At 43.4% G+C, this 4,895-nt stretch overlaps 1 pseudogene across 1 annotated transcript; it reads left to right on the top strand.

Annotated features, from left to right (window-relative positions):
- Positions 1 to 356: 356 nt before the first annotated feature.
- Positions 357 to 3,417, top strand: LOC148007076 (sperm motility kinase Y pseudogene; annotated as a pseudogene). The gene is made up of 2 exons (XR_015646172.1): positions 357 to 1,943; positions 2,672 to 3,417. The product of XR_015646172.1 is annotated as a sperm motility kinase Y pseudogene (transcript).
- Positions 3,418 to 4,895: the final 1,478 nt, after the last annotated feature.

Below are 4,895 nucleotides of genomic sequence, written 5' to 3'. Positions count from 1 at the left end.
TCATTTCTTTTATCTGACCTTTTTCTTCAAACAATCCATTCACAGTATTGATCAGCTTTGGCCGCCCAATCCTATTGTAGTATGACGATTTTTATTTTCATCATTGCATTTAGTATTTGTGTGCTCTTGGCTTTCTCTTTTGGGGATGGTCATTTGGGTCGCTTTTACTTATGATTCTTCATATTTCCCCCTGTTCATAATTTTACTCTATTTTTCTAGTCTAGTCTTTTCTTTGTTATTATTTTTTCTTTTTGTTTCGTTTGTTTCTTTTAGGTTCCACATGTGTAATTTTAGTTCCTGAAGTGCTCCATCTTTTCCATTATTTGATTCCATTTGTTTGTTATTTTTAGGTAGCATTAGTACTGATAAAATGCCTACAGAGACTGAGGAGGAGTTACCACCTTCTAGTCCCGATCCCAGTATCTCTCAGGAGGGAACCTTTCATTCCCAATATAAAGTACTGAAGACTATTGGAAGAGGAAGCCATGCCAAGGTCCTCCTGGCCCACCACCAGCTCACAGGAACCCCAGTGGCGTTCAAAGTTCTCCGAAAGAACAAGCAGTGGTTCCGGCCAGCCATGACAGAAGCAAACATAATGAGAAAGATCAACCACCCCAACATTGTTTCTCTCTTACAAGTCATTGAAAACAAAACTAGAATATACCTCATAATGGAGCTGGTGGAAGGCCAACAACTCTACCAGTACATCAGAGAGTCAGGGCACATAGAGGAGGATGAGGCCCGGCAAATATTTGAACAGATATTGTCAGCAGTGAGGTACTGCCATGGAAAGGGGATTGTTCACCGAGACCTGAAAGTGGACAATATAATGATCGATAAAAACAAAAAGGTCAAAGTCATCGACTTTCAGCTTAGCACCGAAACACAACCTGGACATATGCTAAACCAGCACTGCGGTGCGTACTCTTTTGGTTCCCCGGAACTCTTCCTTGGACTTCTGTATGACGGGATGAAGAATGACATGTGGACAATAGGAGTGGTCTTGTATTATATGGTAGTGGGAAAGCTTCCATTTGATTCAGTGATCATCCAAGAATTACAAATACAAGTTGTTGCAGGGGTGTATCCTGCCCCCTGTGGGGTTTCAGAAGAACTGGAGAACCTCCTTAGTCAATTACTAACAGTAAATCCAATGTATAGACCAACATCCAGCGAGGTGATGAAACACGCCTGGTTCAAAGAACACGGGAAGGGGTTCACAGTTCGTTGTGAAGAACTGCTTCCCCTCAGGCCAGACCCTGAAATTTTGGGTGCGATGAAATGCATGGGATTTCAAGCCTCTGTAATAAAATACTCCCTAATAAAAAGAAAATATAATGAGGAAATGGCAACTTATTGCTTCCTACAACAGCAGGCTCTCCCGGGGTATGGCTGCACAGCACAGGCACAGCAAGTGAGTCCCATTGCAGCCCCATTTCCTAGCCTTGATCCTGCTGCTGCTTTTAGATTACAAAGAAAGAGGAGTGGAAGCCTGCCAGTCCTTGACACCTTGCAGGTGTCATTCTCCCAAGGTCACGTATCTCATTATGGCCAGAAGTTTCATACAAACGGAGGAAGAAGGTCCACTGTGGCTGGTCGTCTCAGGCCACTACCGATGACACCTACACAGGACCACTATCACAAATGTGCCATGAGTGTCCCATACATTCAAACTACAAGCATCTTCAGTGAGAAGAGTAGCAAGAAGGAAATAAAAGAAGATAATCTACTCTCCCACAGAGCCCCATTAGAGGATAAGCCCATCTCCAGCAGGGTCCGGCACAGAGGTTTTAAGGGGTGGACCAGGAATATAGCAAATGCCCTGATAAAGCTTTGTTGCTGCTTGCCAAGGAGAAAGAAACCTCGCCTGGGGCAGAACAGAATCTCCCCCCAGAAATGAGCCACAGGGAGAGTCCAGATAACAAGCAGCAGGCACAGCCCAGGTACCTTCGTGCTTTGTCCTTTCTAGTTTGCTCTATGCTGGTCCTTCCTCTGTCTCCGGTTTCCATTTTCCCCACAATTCTTACCTTGTATCTTCTCTAAGTTCTTTTATGAGGTTTCCCCAACACCAAGCCTTCTCCCTCTTCTTGATTTCTCCTCTTCCCAGCAGGGACTCAATATGAATTCCCCACTCTACAGAGTTTTCTTGTTGACCCATCCCTTCAGATGGACTCCAGCTACCCCATAGGCCAATAGCTCCCACAGGGTGAGGACTAGAGATTCATGGGCTCATGGACTCATCCATGGGCTACTGGTTCTAGCACATGTGGTCATCAGTCACAAGTGCTGCAGAACAGAGTCTTACGTTTTCAAATATAACATCCCACTCCATTAAGCCTTAAAATTAATAACAAGGTTTGTCACTGAATAAGTATCAACAACCTAGTTTGTTGGTTATTGTTGATGGTCAGAATCCTGCATGCATGCATATTGTTTTGCATACTGATTTTTTCATTCCTAAGACCTAGCAATTGATATATATATATATATATATATATATATATATATATATATGTAACATTTCTAAATGATTTCTTTCAAAAATCTTAACTGAGAAGTAGAAGAGAAGATTTGATAAAAAAATAAAGCAATCAAAGCTCCAAATGGTAAACTAAGTATTCTACCTCATAAGATATTTGCTTAGAATAAATTGACTTTTTTTCTCTCACAGTGCCATCTTGAAATTCTGTCATGTCCTGAGTATAAACAGAAGGTGATTTCAGACACATGGCCAAGGAAAAGACACCAGCAGAAGCTACAGCACCAACAGGAGAAACAGAAATAGCACCAGCAGCATTAGCAGCAGAAGGAGGAGGAGGAGGAGGAGGAGAAAGATGAGGAAGAGGAGGATTCCCCAACACCAATCTCCTCCCTCCTCTTGATTTCTCCTCTTCCCAGCAGGGACCCAATATGAATGATGAGTTCCCCACTCTACAGAGTTGTCTTGTTGACCCATCCCTTCAGATGGACTCCATCTCCCCCTTAGGCCAATAGCTTCCACAGGGTGAGAACTAGAGGGTCATGGGATCATGGACTCTTCCATGGGCTACTAATCCATAGAGAAATGGGCCTGTAATACCAGACACTCAAGACACACAGTAGGTAGGGGGATCAGAACTTCAAGGCTAGCCTGGTCTACATCATGAGTTTAAGATCGCTTGGACAACTTAGTGACACCCTTTTTCTAGAGGTGAGGAGGGCTAAGGCTACTAACTCAGTGGTAGAGTACTCGTGGGGAAACCGACTGCTGTCCATTGATACCTCTCCTTCCTTGCTCAGAAATACACAATGGTATTAGAAGACTCAAAGGTTCCTGGCCTAGCATCCACTATTCTATTTGCTACATCATTAAGGGTGCAGTTTTTGGTATTTTGGTCAGGGATCAAATCTATGAAATAAAACTTAAGCAATACTCTCATTGCTGTCAGAGTGGCAGGTGGATGATAAATGCTTGCCCACCTGCATCAGTACAAAGCTGGTTCCTTGGACTCCGTGCAAACACATCACTGCTAACTGTGTGCCTTGTATAGGCTTTTCCAGCACTGTCATAGCTTGAAAACCTTCCCTGCTATGGACCCTTTAGTGGGCATCCTGCCTTTCTCAGTCTCAGAATGGAGCAAAGATCCCCTGCTCACCTCTAGGCTCACAGGTCAGGGACCTTTTCCATCCCATAGTGAACAAGACTGGCACAGCTGCACACACCTTGGAAAAAGAATGTATTGGCAACCCTTAACAAAAAAGATGGTTCTTACTTTCGATTATGGCATTCTATAAAATACGGGTATTTCCTGGTATAATTACACATGTCATTGATTGTGTGGGTGCGTATGTTTTTTGAGGTTGGAGAGGGATAATTAATTTCTCTAAGCCCCTTCCTCAATGCTGGGTGAGAAACATTGACTCACATATAGATTTTAATAATTATACATTTATTTATATATTTTTAAGATTCGTTTATTTTTCCAACTTTTGTAGCTCTTTCTGTGTGTGTGTGTGTGTGTGTGTGTGTGTGTGTGTGTGTGTCTGTGTGTAATTAGATATAATACTCAGGGTCAGTAATCCTACCCTTGAGCTACCTTATAACTTTTTATGTTTTAAACAGCTTTATTATGATATCTTTTATATATAAAGCTGATATGTGCTAGAGGTGAGCATCTTGATGTTCTTAAAGACATGTTCTTCCTCGGATACAGAACGCGAGTTGGCTAAAATCCTTGCTACTCCTGCAGATTAACCTTGTCATGCACTGAAGCAATGGAGCACATACTAAGCACACTCCCTGAGCTGCTTCCTAGGTTGGTAGCACTGGCTCCATTCCATGCACAGCTGGTGTGGGCAGCTGTAAGGTTGAGGACCTGCACTCAGGACACTGGGCTCCAGGAGCACCTTACATGCTGGTCATCCTGTGTACCTCTGAATGTCACTCCTGGGTTCTCACTGCCTGGCACTTAACCATAGACACCACTGTAGAACTGTCTAAGGCCAGAAGGGCAAAAACATTGTTGTTATAAATTTCTATTATGGAAACATCAAATGTTGTGCTTCTTGAACAGTTTTATGAAATGAACCTGGGAGAAACGCAAGAAATATGGCCTGAAGTCTCTTCTGGAACTGCCACTCCAGCATAAGCGTCCACAGGCAGTCAGTCTCCTCTGCACTACCGTCCCCCTTGTTTTGCAACTCATGGATCTCCTTGCTTAGCATATCCACAAGGTGCATTTGCTGTTGCTTCTCCAGCTTCTTCCTGACATCTTATTTTTATGGGTCTGGAGACAGACTCCCCAGAGGACAGCACCTCTTTTCTGATAGTTATGAACTGCAGATCCCTGTGCTCAATAGTGGGGGGCTGCTGCAGGGACTACAACACCAGAATGACTGTTTCTTGGGGCCTCTGC

This window comes from Rattus norvegicus, chromosome 1, assembly GCF_021556685.1.
Source record: "Rattus norvegicus strain SHRSP/BbbUtx chromosome 1, alternate assembly SHRSP_T2T, whole genome shotgun sequence".
NCBI lineage: Eukaryota > Metazoa > Chordata > Mammalia > Rodentia > Muridae > Rattus > Rattus norvegicus.
This window is presented reverse-complemented; position numbering and strand designations above follow the sequence as displayed.